The sequence below is a fragment of the Rutidosis leptorrhynchoides genome, chromosome 7 (genome assembly GCF_046630445.1).
Source record: "Rutidosis leptorrhynchoides isolate AG116_Rl617_1_P2 chromosome 7, CSIRO_AGI_Rlap_v1, whole genome shotgun sequence".
NCBI lineage: Eukaryota > Viridiplantae > Streptophyta > Magnoliopsida > Asterales > Asteraceae > Rutidosis > Rutidosis leptorrhynchoides.
In genome coordinates this window covers 243,367,501-243,382,414 of record NC_092339.1, presented here as the reverse complement: position 1 = coordinate 243,382,414, position 14,914 = coordinate 243,367,501, and the positions used below count along the sequence as shown (strand labels likewise).

The 14,914-nt window shown below is 36.1% G+C and overlaps 1 long non-coding RNA gene across 1 annotated transcript in view; it reads right to left on the bottom strand.

The window, feature by feature from the left end:
• Nucleotides 1-12,821: 12,821 nt before the first annotated feature.
• Nucleotides 12,822-14,914, bottom strand: part of LOC139856936 (uncharacterized) — a 4,171-nt gene continuing 2,078 nt past the window's right edge. The window contains exon 3 of the long non-coding RNA XR_011762228.1: nt 12,822-12,931. This is a non-coding gene — a long non-coding RNA (uncharacterized lncRNA). The remainder of the gene's footprint in view (nt 12,932-14,914) is intronic.

Sequence of the window (14,914 nt, the reverse complement as noted above, 5' to 3'; positions counted from 1 at the left end):
CAGAACTCAACCAAGAAGGCAAACATCTGGGATCTCTGATTCTGCGTGGCGCGCGGGTAAATGCGCGGCGCACAATACCTGGGAATCATGCAGTTTGCAGAAAAAAATGGTCCAAGTCACGAACCAAAATACAATATAACACATTTCATGCACCGAAAACACTTAAAACGCATAACCTATATCATTAGAAAGGTAATTTGACAAGGAAAACAACTAAGCACATTTCATCAAGCAATTCATCACTAACAACAACCAAAAACCGCATTAAACGTTCATAATCAAAGTTTCAAGTTCTAAAACGCATTTTATGATTCGGGCAACCAATTTACATGTATGATATGCCGTTTCGAAGGTAATCATACACACATTGCAACAAAATTCTTATCTACAATATTTCATAGCATTTGGTGCATCAAAAGTTCATCTAAAGCTTATCAAACCCTAATCCAAGTTCACAAAATCACTAATCATGTTCTTGGAGTTTCCTTAATCAACCTATACATCAAAACGAAGCTAATGATACTAGTAACACTTTTAAAACATGCACTTTAACAATCTAACAACATTTGATCATTCAAAATCAAAGATTTAGCAAGCAAATTTTCATAATGAACTAGTTACACCAAAAACAACGAATCGAGCATACAAATTACATACACGACATCACGATGAGCCATAGACACTAATTAACAACTTTATAAGTCAAGAACACGAATTTAAAGAAATCTAGAGTTTTAGAAATGTTACCCAAACTTGATGATATTGGTATCAAAATGTAGAGGATGAAGAGAGGATCACAAATATGTAGTTTATTTTGTTGTAAGCCTCCTAGATCGAATTTAGATGATGATTGATTGAATTTGGTAAATGGGTGTGTGTTCTTGCTAGAGAGAAAGAGAGAGAGATGGAGATGATAATGAATGGGTGAAAGGGGTTTGACCCTTTGACCTAGTCAAGGGTTTGATCCCTTGTCAAGTTTAGTCCCTCAACTTTCGTTCGGGTGCGGGAATTACCTAAAACAAGATAATTTAAAACGCGTATCAACGGGAGATGTTATAAACATATAACGGACTTTATATTAGTATAACGGAAAAGTAAATGGAAAAAGGCGGGATGTTACAACTTGAGATAGGTGCCTAGACTTAGACTTAATTGTGTATGCGCTTTATGCGAGACTTGTAGGAGACGGGTCGGACCGGAAATTGATTAGTGTTTAGTTTTATGTGAACTAAACTTGCGCTAATTGTTTTGTGTTGTGTTAGCAATCATCAAGCAAGATAGATGTTGTACTAGCAAGTTAATGCGACGTGCTCGCGTAACAATGATTAGCTACCATTGTTACGGGTTCAAATCGTGTCAAACAAGCGATGTACGACGATTGTTGAGCAAGATGGGGTAGTGTGGTGTATATGTATATACATAGGTGTTAAGTTTTCTCGTTCGTTGCTTAACCTTTTCCGTTTTATAGAATGAAGATGAGAAATGGACACGACACCAATGATGGAAGTACGAGTGAGGACGTTGAGTTCATGGCCAAAGTTGAGGCCATCTTTAAGCGTCAAAAAGCGGAGTTTTTCGAAGATGTTAAAAAGATGTTCCTAGACACGATTGACGAGCAACTAGTCAATGTGGTAAAGGAACAAGTTAAGGCCGTTCTTCAAGAGGATAATGTCGGGAGACGGGACTTCTTCTATAAGAATTTCAAGGACTCTCAACCTCCCACCTTCGATGGTGAACGGGACCAACTTAAGAGTGCCCGTTGGATCTTCAATATGGAGGGGGCTTTTCGTACATGTGAATGCCCTCTCGATAAAAAGACGAGATATGGTTGTAGCATGTTAAGGGGTGATGCTAAATTGTGGTGGGACGCGAAGATCCGACTTTATGGCGAAGAACAATGCATGGAATTCACTTGGGATGAATTCAAGAAGGAGTTTTTCGACGAATATCGAACTTCGGCCGATATTACTAGGCTTAAGGACGAGTTACGTTCCTTGAGGCAAGAGTCGATGGATTTGAACATTCTCAAATCCATTTTCTTGCCGAAGACCCAATTTTTCCCGGAGTATGTCGGGAATGATAAAATGCTGAAAGAAGATTTTTACCGAATCTTGAACGATAACTATCAAGAAAAGATTAGTGTAAATGTAGTAAAAAGCTTTGATGAATTGTTCAACATGGCAAAGGGTTTTGAGGCGCTTGTGATAAGAAAGGGTGGTTTTACTTTTGGTAAGAGGAAGTTCGAGAATTCGAGTCAATCGAACTTTTCAAACAAGAACAAGAAGGGTTCCGAAAGTGTAAATAGCATGAAGAAGGGTGGATTCGGTGTTCATGTGGTCACTTGCTATACTTGTGGGAAAAAAGGACACATGGCTCGTGGTTGTCCAAATGCGCCGAACAAAGTTACATGTTACAATTGTGGTAAAGAAGGGCACAAAAGGCCCGAGTGTCCCGAGTTGCGCAATGATAATGTTAAGCGGCTAGAGAAGGCGGCGGGTACAGCTAGGGGTCGCAATTATTTGATGACCAATGAGGAAGCCAAGCAATCTAACGAAGTTGTCTCAGGTACCTTCATGGTTAATTCTAATCCGGCAAGGACACTATTTGATAGCGGTGCAAATTTGTCGTTTGTGTCTCCAAAATTTGTGCGTAGACTTAATAGACCGTTAGCTAAGTTAAGTCGTCCGGTAGAGGTCAAAATAGCGGACGGCAAGACGGTGCTAGTGGTTGATGTGTGTAAAAATTGTAATGTTGTGTTTGGTGCCGAAAATTTTAAAATCGATCTCATTCCGATGACTTTGGGTGATTTTGATATCGTTGTTGGTATGGATTGGCTCGATCATAATAGAGCCGATATTGCATGACATGATAAGTTTATTAGGGTAAAGACCCCAAGTGTGGGAGAGATAATTATTTACAGCCATAAATGAAGAAGACTTGTGCCGATATGCACTTTTGCACGGGCACGTTGTTTCCTTGTTAGTGGTGGCATGGCTTTTCTTGCCCATGTTGTTGATACTCGAGATGAGCCACCACCCTTTCGTGAAATTCCGGTGGTGAATGAATTTGAATACGTTTTTGCGGATGAGTTACCGGGTGTCCCGGTGGAAAGACAAGTTGAATTTCGCATTGAGTTGGTTCCGGGGCTACCCCCATTGCTAAAACTCCTTATCGTTTAGCACCAACGGAAACGCAAGAGTTGTTAAACCAAACCCAAGAGTTGCTTGAAAAGGGTTTCATTCGACCGATTGCTTCGCCATGGGGCGCTCCGGTTTTATTCGTGAAGAAGAAGGATGGTAGTATGCGGATGTACATCGATTATCGGGAGTTGAACAAAGTGGCGATCAAGAATCGTTATCCATTGCCTAGGATTGACGATTTGTTCGACCAACTCCAAGGTGCAACGTATTTCTATTAAATCGACCTACGGTCCGGCTATCACCAAATGCGGGTCTGTGAGGAAGACATCGAGAAAACGGCTTTTCGAACGCGTTATGGAAATTTTGAAATCGCAGTTATGCCTTTTGGTCTTACGAATGCACCGACGGCATTCATGGATCTTATGAACCGCGTGTGCCAACCTATGTTGGACAAATCGGTAATTGTGTTCATTGACAACATACTTGTCTATTCGAAAAGTATGAAGGAACATGAACATCATTTGCGGGGTGTGTTAAAGACGTTGCGGAAGGAGAAGTTGTATGCTAAATTCTCCAAATGTGAATTTTGGCTAAGGGAAGTTCAATTCCTTGCCCATATTGTGAACGAAAATGGTATTCAAGTAGAACCGGGGAAGATTGAGACAGTAAAGAATTGGGGACGACCGACTACGCCTACGGAACTCTGAAGTTTTCTCGGATTGGCCAGTTATTATCGTCGGTTTATCCAAGACTTTTCTAAGATTGCTTCTCCATTGACGAATTTGACGAGAAAGAACGCGAGGTTTAATTGGGAGAACGAGCAAGAAATTGCTTTTCAATTGTTAAAAGAGAAGTTGTGTCAAGCTCCGGTGCTAGTTTTGCCGAAAGAGGTAGAAGACATGACGGTCTATTGTGATGCTTCTTTAAATGGGCTCGGTTGTGTTCTAATGCAAAGGGGTAAAGTCATCGCTTATGCCTCTCGACAATTAAAGGAACACGAAACGAGATATCTGACTCATGATCTTGAGTTGGCGGCGGTTGTTCATGCGTTGAAAATTTGGTGCCATTACTTTTATGGTGTCAAGTGTACGATTTATTCGGATCACAAGAGTTTGAAACATCTTTTTGATCAAAGAGATTTGAATTATCGTCAACGTAGATGGATGGATGTGGTGAAAGACTACGATTGTGAAATACTTTATCATCCGGGCAAGGCAAATGTGGTCGCGGATGCGTTAAGTCGAAAGAGTCAACATCCGGCGTTACGATTGGGATTGTTACGTATGATTATTACTAACGATTTTCTTGAAAAACTTGGTGTGATTCAAATAGAGGCTTACGTTCACAACAAGAATACGGAACGAATTGTGGGGCAATCGGAGTTCATTACTATGGGCTCGCGTGGTTTGTTGTCTTTTCAAGGAAGAGTGTGGGTGCCTAACATGGGTGATTATCGACAAGTGCTACTTGATGAAGCACATAAGTCAAAGTATTCCATTCATCCGGGCGCGACAAAAATGTATCTTGACTTAAGGAAAGATTATTGGTGGCCGGGCATGAAACGTGATGTTGTAAAGTATGTTGAGCAATGCGTCACGTGTTTGCAAGTTAAGGCCGAGCACCAAAAGCCGTATGGTAAGTTACAACCGTTAGAAATCCCGAAATGGAAATGGGAGCACATTACCATGGATTTCATCACAAAGTTACCTAAAACGGCGAGAACCCAATTCGATTCGATATAGGTGATAGTTGATCGATTGACGAAGAGGGCCTTGTTTCTTCCCATTCGGGAAGCGATATCGTCGGAGACCTTGGCTAAGTTGTTTATCAAGGAAGTCATCTCTCGACACGGAGTTCCTATATCTATTATTTCGGATCGAGATACCCGATTCACATCTCGGTTTTGGGAAAAGTTTCCTGAAGATATGGGCACACAATTGAAATTGAGCACGGCGTATCATCCTCAGACGGACGGTCAAACCGAACGTATGAATCAAACTCTTGAGGATATGTTACGGGCGTGTATTATTGATTTCGGTGGTAGTTGGGATGAGCACTTGCCTTTGGTGGAATTCTCGTACAATAATAGTTATCATACTAGTATCGGGATGCCGCCATATGAGATGCTTTATGGGCGTAGATGTCGAACTCCGATTTGTTGGGGTGAAATTGGTCAAAAGGAAATCGGGAGTACGGATTTGGTTTTAGGGACGAATAGCAAGATTGATATGATTCGGGCTCATTTGAAAAAGGCTCAAGATAGACAAAAGTCGCATGCCGACAAACGTAGGCGAATGATCGAATTTCAAGAAGGTGACATGGTGATGCTTAAGGTTTCGCCATGGAAGGGTATTATTCGGTTTCGAAAGTGGGGAAAGTTAGCTCCTCGGTTTATTGGACCATTTAAGGTTTTAGCTCATGTCGGTGAAGTCGCGTATCGTATGGAATTACCCGAAGAGCTTGAGGGGAACCATAATACATTTCATGTTTCCCATCTCAGTAAGTGTCTTACGGATGATTCATCGTGGGTACCATTAGACGAGATTGAGCTAAACAATAAGTTAGAGTATATTGAGGAGCCGATTTCCATACTCGATGAGAAGGTCAAAAGGTTGAGACATAAAGAGGTTAGGACTTTTAAAGTTCAATGGCATCGTAGTAAAGGTTCCGAGTTTACTTGGGAGCCCAAAGAATTCGTGTTGGTTTATCTTCCCTCTTGTCATGCGGCTTGGATCGCGAGGACGCGCTCCGATTCAAGTGGGGGAGAGTTGTAAGACCCTAATCTTCATTGTACAGCAGTGTAAATATAGTACTTAAAGTGTGGGAATGATTGTACAGTTAAACAGAAGTCAGAGACGGATCTGAGCTAGGTACGCTCAACGCACCCTAAATAGTGCGCGTGGCGCACTAACACTGTAGCCGTGTTTCTGCTCTTTTATTCAGATATTTTGATGGGCATTTTGGTAATTGCACTTGTGGACGAGTTAAAGGCCAGTTGGTCAGTTTGTGGAGTATCATTAACTCCATTATCAACAACCTTATCCTCTTCACTTAAATTTTAGAGAGAGTGTGTGATTCTTGAGTGAGAAAGCTTAAATCTAAGAGGAAGAAGTTGTTCTCGGACCAAAGTGCGGGTATTAAAGTTGTTCATCTCCTCTCTAGCTCCGTTGTGGTTGTAGTGGTATGTTCTAACTTTAATTTCCTTACTTTGATTTTGTGTAAGGGTTAGGGTTTGGGTAAATGAAGAACATAAAACCCATATTTGGTGATTTTGGGTGTTCTTGGGTAAGATGGAGTCATGAAGACTCAATGGTGACTAACCTAGGGTTTCAAAATGTTAATTGATGATTATGAGTTCTAATTGGTTAGTTAATCACTAGCACACCTAGTTAATTAGTAAATGGGTGTTAGATGGGTTAGTAGATAACCCGAAATGGTTGTGTTGACTTTAAATTAGTCAAAGGGCTAATGGTTGACCAAATTGGGAAATATGGGTATGAAATACCCTAATTGTGTAATGGTTAGTGTTGTTGGACTTAATCACTAGCTTTTAAGTGATTAATGATGGTCTTGACCCTTAAAGGGCGGTTTTGGTGAAAATGGGGCGTTTAATGCAATTAAGTCATTAAATGCACATAAGTAAATAGTTGGTATTTAGTCCAACAAGTTTATTTGTTGATCAAGTACTTATTATATTAGGTACTTTGCTTTGAAGCTTGCGGAGTTATAAAGTCGTCACCAAATTGTTATGGTGAGTGGAATAAGTATACATGTACGTATATGATGTGTTTATTTGTATGAGTGGATATGTGTTGTCCAAGTTAGTGATATATGCGTTGTACACTAACGGTTTCATAGTTGGATATGTGTTGTCCAAATTTAGTGATATATGTGTTGTACACTAACGAATGTATAAATGGATATGTGTTGTCCAAATTAGTGATATATGTGTTGTACACTAACGATTTTATAAACGGATATGTGTTGTCCAAGAGTTAGTGATATATGTGTTGTGAACTAACGGTTGTTATGAACACCGGTGGGAAATTTGAGTACCATTCCTCTTACGATTGGTTAACCATGGTTGTGTGATTTGGGTATTAGCATATTTAATTGTGAACTATATGATATTGTTGTCGCTAGCTCATTATGTATTGCGGATATTGGTTTGTGCAAAATGTTTGCATAGTTGTTGAATTGCAAGCTTAAATCCGGTATTGTATAAGTGAATGCAAGTAGATAGGTTATATATGTATATGTATAATTATTGCATTCACTAAGCTTTGCTTACCCTCTCGTTGTTTATCTTTTATAGGCTCCGGCGTTGACAAGGGTAAGGGCATACGGTTGGATTAGAGATCCCGCTTGTTGTTTAGGGGACGCTTTTGTGATGTGATAGCTTTTGGAGTTTGACCGAGATTTGGGTAGTTTAACCCCAAACACCATGCTCATAGTGTCGTTTGGAAATTAAACTAATGTGGTCGAAATTCATGATTTGTACGAAACTCGTAAAACGGCCGATGTGGGCCCCGATTTGTAAAACTCATTTTATGTTTGATTCGTATGAGTTGTTCATATTAGAACACGTTGTGAAAAGCATTGCGTCTAATTATGTCGGGAAGTGGGAGATCTTTAATTAAAATTTGACGATTTTGGACAGAAGCTGATGGGGGCCTGTGCGCGCCGCGCACCCCAAGGGGTGCGCGTGGCGCACTCTACTGTAAATTTTTTTTTTTTTTTGTTTCGCGTAATCGGTTGGTTATTGGTTTGGGTCGTTACAAAGAGGTTAATATATTACATAATATTTATATGTTAATAATATATAGTTTTCAACAAAAGTGTTAAGCAATCGTTTTTAAAGAAAACACGGTCGAAGTCCAGACTCACTAATGTATCCTAACAAACTTGATAAGACACACTAATGCAAATTTCTGGTTCTCTAAGACCAACGCTCGGATACCAACTGAAATGTCCCGTTCATATTGATTATAAACGTTCCAAATTAATTGATTTCGTCGCGAGGTTTTGACCTCTATATGAGACGTTTTTCAAAGACTGCATTCATTTTTAAAACAATCATAACCTTTATTTTATCGATAAAGGTTTAAAAAGCATTACGTAGATTATCAAATAATGATAATCTAAAATATACCGTTTACACACGCCCATTACATAATGGTTTACAATAAGAGTATATTACATCAAAAATAAATTTCTTGAATGCAGTTTTTACATAATATCATACAAGCATGGACTCCAAATCTTGTCCTTATTTTAGTATGCAACAGCGGAAGCTCTTAATAATCACCTAAGAATAAACATGCTTTAAACGTCAACAAAAATGTTGGCGAGTTATAAGTTTAACCTATATATTTATCAATCAAAATAATAGACCACAAGATTTCATATTTCAATACATCCCATACATAGAGATAAAAATCATTCATACGGTGAACATCTGGTAACCGACAATAACAAGATGCATATAGAATATCCCCATTATTTCGGGACACCCATCGAACATGATAATTTCGAAGTACTAAAGCATTCCAAATTCCAGAATGGGGCTTGTTGGGCCCGATAGATCTATCTTTAGGATTCGCGTCAATTTGGGGGTCTGTTCCCAAATTCTTAGGCTACCAAGCTAAAAAGGGGCATATTCGGCTTCGATCATTCAACCATATAAAGTAGTTTCATTTACTTGTGTCTATTTTGTAAAACATTGTAAATTTGCATGTATTCTCATCCCAAAATATTAGATTTTAAAAGTGGGACTATAACTCACTTTCACAGATTTTTACTTCGTCGAGAAGTAAGACTTGGCCACTGGTCGATTCACAAACCTATAAAAAATATGTACATATATATCAAAGTATGTTCAAAATATATTTACAACATTTTTAATACGTTTTAATAATTTAAGTTTATTAAGTCTGTTGTCCTCGTTAGTAACCTACAACTAGTTGTCCATAGTTAGATGTACAGAAAATAAATTGATATATATTATCTTGACCCAATCCACGACCCAGTGTATACACGTCTCAGGATAGATCACAACTCAAAGTATATATATTTTTGGAATCAACCTCAACCTTGTATAGCTAACTCCAACATTACTACATATAGAGTGTCTATGGTTGTTCCAAATAATATATATAGATGGGTTGATATGATATGTCAAAACATTTGCATACGTGTCTATGGTATCCCAAGATTAAATAATATATTAGAATACATGTATAATACAATATAAGTTAGCTAGGATATGATTTGTATAGAATTGTTACAATATTTCCCGTAGCTACAACAATCAAAAAAATATCCAATCTTGTTTTACCCATAACTTCTTCGTTTTAAATCCGTTTTGAGTGAATCAAATTGCTATGGTTTCATATTGAACTCTATTTTATGAATCTAAACAGAAAAAGTTTAGGTTTATAGCCCGAAATATAAGTTACAAGTGGTTTTTGTAAGAGGTAGTCATTTCAGTTGAAAGAACGACGTAATGATGACCATTTTGAAAAACATACTTCCACTTTGAGTTTAACCATGATTTTTGGATATAGTTTCATGTTCATAAGAAAAATCATTTTCCCAGAATAACAACTTTTAAATCAAAGTTTATCATAGTTTTTAATTATCAAACCCAAAACAGCCCGCGGTGATACTACGACGGCGTATGTCCGGTTTTACGGTGTTTTTCGTGTTTCCAGGTTTTAAATCATTAAGTTAGCATATCATATAGATATAGAACATGTGTTTAGTTGATTTTAAAATTCAAGTTAGAAGGATTAACTAATGTTTGCGAACAAGTTTAGAATTAACTAAACTATGTTCTAGTGATTTCAAGTTTAAACCTTCGAATAAGGTAGTTTTATATATATGAATCGAATGATGTTATGAACATCATTACTACCTCAGGTTTTGTGGATAAACCTACTAGAAATGAGAAAAATAGATCTAGCTTCAAAGGATCCTTGAATGGCTTGAAAGTTCTTGAAGCAGAATCATGATACGAAAACAAGTTCAAGTAAGATTTCCACTCGAAATAAGATTGTTATAGTTATAGAAATTGAATCAAAGTTTGAATATGAGTATTACCTTGTATTAGAAAGATATCTTACTGTAAATAAGAAAGATTTCTTGAGGTTGGATGAGCACTTTACAAGATTGGAAGTAAGCTAGCAAACTTGGAAGTATTCTTGATTTTATGAAACTAGAACTTATAGAATTTATGAAGAACACTTAGAACTTGAAGATAGAACTTGAGAGAGATCAATTAGATGAAGAAAATTGAAGAATGAAAGTGTTTGTAGGTATTTTTGGTCGTTGGTATATGGATTAGATATAAAGGATGTGTAATTTTGTTTACATGTAAATAAGTCATGAATGGTTACTAATATTTTTGTAATTTTATGAGATATTTCATGCTAGTTGCCAAATGATGGTTCCCACATGTGTTAGGTGACTCATATGGGCTGCTAAGAGCTGATCATTGGAGTGTATATACCAATAGTACATACATCTAAAAGCTGTGTATTGTATGAGTACGAATACGGGTGCATACGAGTAGAATTGTTGATGAAACTGAACGAGGATGTAATTGTAAGCATTTTTGTTAAGTAGAAGTATTTTGATAAGTGTCTTGAAGTTTTTCAAAAGTGTACGAATACATATTAAAACACTACATGTATATACATTTTAACTGAGTCGTTAAGTCATCGTTAGTCGTTACATGTAAATGTTGTTTTGAAACCTTTAGGTTAACGATCTTGTTAAATGTTGTTAACCCATTATTTATTATATCTAAAGAGATGTTAAATTATTACATTATCATGATATTATGATATATTAATATATCTTAGTATGATATATATACAGTTAAATGTTGTTACAACGATAATCGTTACATATATGTCTCGTTTCGAAATCATTAAGTTAGTAGTCTTGTTTTTTTACATATGTAGTTCATTGTTAATATACTTAATGATATTTTTACTTATCATAATATCATGTTAACTATATATATATATATATATATATATATATATATATATATATATATATATATATATATATATATATATATATATATATATATATATATATATATATATATATATATATCCATATATATGACATCATATAGTTTTTACAAGTTTTAACGTTCGTGAATCACCGGTCAACTTGGGTGGTCAATTGTCTATATGAAACCTATTTCAATTAATCACGTCTTAACAAGTTTGACTGCTTAACATGTTGGAAACACTTAATAATATAAATATCAATTTCATTTTATATATATAAACATGGAAAAGTTCGGGTCACTACATGATAGAACAAGTCTAGCTTGTAAATCACGTACCATTCTTGTCAGGGTTTCTATTTTGGTTTATTCATCTGATTTATGGTTAGGGCTAGAATAGATAATCTCTAAGACTTTGGAGATTACATAATTGCCACAGAGTGTTTCTCCAATGAAGTTATGAATCAACACTTCATCGTTTGTTGTTGTTGGTATTCCTTAGTATCTACAGAGCGTATGACATTGGTGCTCGTGGGACAGATTGTAAAGTTGAGGTTTACGACGCGGTTGTGGTTGGGGGTGGTAATGGTACTGTTGGCGATGATGATGGTGGTACTGGTTATGCTGCTAGTGCTGCTGCCGGTGTTTGTAACCTTTGAACCATATTCTCCAACGCCACTACCCGAGCGCGAAGCTCGTTGACTTCTTCTATTACACCGGGGTGATTGTCGGTTCGGATGAGCGGATAAATAAAATCTAGAATTTTGTATAGTATATAATCGTGACGAGATACTCTGGAAATGAGAGAGAAAATGGTGTTTCGGACTGGTTCGCCGGTAAGTGCTTCAGGTTCTTCGCCAAGAGGGCAATGTGGTGGATGGAAAGGATCGTCTTCTTCTTGTCTCCAATGATTAAGGAGGCTACGAACCCATCCCCAATTTATTCAGAATAGATGATGGCTGATTGGTTGATCCATTCCAGTCACACTGCTTTCGGAGCTTGAGTGGGATTCCATTTCGGAATTCGAGGGACTTGAACTAATGACGAATTCCATTTCGTACGATTGAATAAAGAATTTTTCGATATGAAATGATTTTTCGGCTATCGGGTGGTATTCTAATTACATAGAATATATATATATATATATATATATATATATATATATATATATATATAGCAAAAGGTTTCGTAGATTACGGAGAAATTTACGGATTATGTCAGGCAAAGTTTACAGTAACAGATACGCTAAGATATGAATTTTGTCTATACACTATTCATGCAATCAATGCAATAAGATATGCCTAGACTAAGAATGATAAGCAGGTAATTTCCGACAAAAATGATGAGCAAAACTTTTGACATGCAGACACGGTCGAAGTCCAGACTCACTAATGCATCCTAACGACTATCAGTTAGACACACTAATGCAGACCTGGTTCGCTAAGACCACCGCTCTGATACCAACTGAAATGACCCGTTCATATACATTATAAACGATTCACAATAGTTGATTATATCGCGAGGTATTTGAACTCTATATAATACATTTTACAAACATTGCATGCGTTTTTAAAAGACAAACTTTCTTTGCATCAAAAATTGACGGCATGCATACCATTTCATATTACATCCAACTATAATTGACTTAATATTAAACTTGATGAACTCAACGACTCGAATGCAACGTCTTTCAAACTATGGCATGAATGACTCCAAGTAATATCCTTAAAATGAGCTAATGCACAGCGGAAGATCTTTTTAATACCTGAGAATAAACATGCTTTAAAGTGTCAACCAAAAGGTTGGTGAGTTAATTAGTTTATCATAATCAATCATTTCCGTAATAGTAATAGACCACAAGATTTCAGTTTCCATAAATATCCGTACACTTGCAAGTGTATAAAAGTATTCTATAAGTTGTTGAGCGCTTCGGTAACTATACTTAACAATTAATGTGGCATATTTCCTTTATTATGAAATCTCCCTACACTGTACCAAGTGTAGTAAAAACGAAGTACTATGCAACCGTTTACGATACTAGAGTGACTAGCCCAGTTGGGGTTGTCAACCCCAATAGATCTATCAATAGGATTCGCGCTTACATGTTCTTACAACATGTAAATATTAGTTACCAAGTTATTAGGGAAAAATATGCAAAGTGGTACAACTCAACGTAGAATATGTTTTTAGTACTTGTGTCCATTTCGTAAAACAGTTATAAAACAGCGCATGTATTCTCAGTCCAAAAATATATATAAGAAGGGAGTAATGAAACTCACAATACTGTATTTCGTAGCAATTATGTATATGACGGCACTGAACAAGTGCATGGTTTGTCTCGGATTCACGAACCTATATCAATTATATATATTAAATAATATTATTAACATATGATATTGATATAACAAGTTTATATATTAATTATATAATATTTTTACTTGTTTAAGTTAGTAATTAGTTGTTAGTCTTATTTTAAATCTTATATAGTTTTCCTGATTTTAAATAGTCAACTCCCGATAGGAATACCTCAGTGTGTATTCGACTTCTATAGGTGTAAGAGCCAACATTGGAAAGGTATTTGAGTCCAATAACCAGCCATAATCGGCATATGTTCTGAATCGGAGTATATGTTAGTTAAAATTTCATTTTGTCATAGGTGCGTAAATCTGTCCGCACAGTTCAATAATTCGTCATAGGAACAGTCCGTAGGCTATGAAAAATAGCTAAAATCAATATTTTTAATTTTCCTTCTATATTTTAGTATTAACATATACACTAACAGGTGTTATCAAGGAAAATAGCCCAGGTCTTAGTTAGCATAGTTTTCTAGTTAGATTGATTAAGCATACAACATTAATCTTAGCCAAATCTTTCGGTTCATAAATTATTTGTTACTACATGGTTTTTAATGAATCAAGTTGTTGGAGACTCCTTAATATGTTGTGTTTTCAAAACATAATCAAAAAGTTTTGATTTCATAGTCAAAGTTAGGCTTTTGCCCTTAACTTGTAACGGTGGACAGATTCGGATAAAATCTGTCATCAGTCAACTAATGAATTTTTGAAAAATACTTTCGCTTCGTCTAAAATCATGAAAAAATTACAGAAATCTTGATTCATATATATTAACATATATCCAGAGTTATATGCTCTAAAACAAAGTTTAAGATAGCTTTTAAATTCGTGTGTCAAAACAGTTTTCAAGAACCGAAAGAGACCAATTGTTGTATATGAAGTTCTAAGGTGTTATACATATATACAAGTTATAAATTCTTATAATAACTTAATATAATGTCATAATACATATAAATAAGTGTTTTTAAAGTCAAGTTAGTAAGGTTACATTAGTTTATAAACATGATTGATTTCCACCAAAATAAGTTCTAGTTTTTACAAGTTTTATAAACTTATTAAGATAGCAATAGAGTAGGAATTTAACAAGAATTTTAAGAAGTGTTCTACCTTGATTTTGAAGCTAGATGATGAGGAAAATGCTTGGTGATGATCTAGTATGAAGATAGAAGTATTTTGAGAGAGTAATTTGGAGTAAAGAATGTGAAAATGGAATGAAAAAAGGGGGTGATACATATTGACGAATTTTAAGTTAATAATAGAGTCATATGTTGCCAAAATGGTTAGTAAACTTGTGAGTTTTTGTCTCATGACTCTTAACAAGACAAAAGATGCTAGGATCCAAAAATGGGGTTGCTAACAAGTGTATTTTTCAATAGTTATACATCTATAAGCTG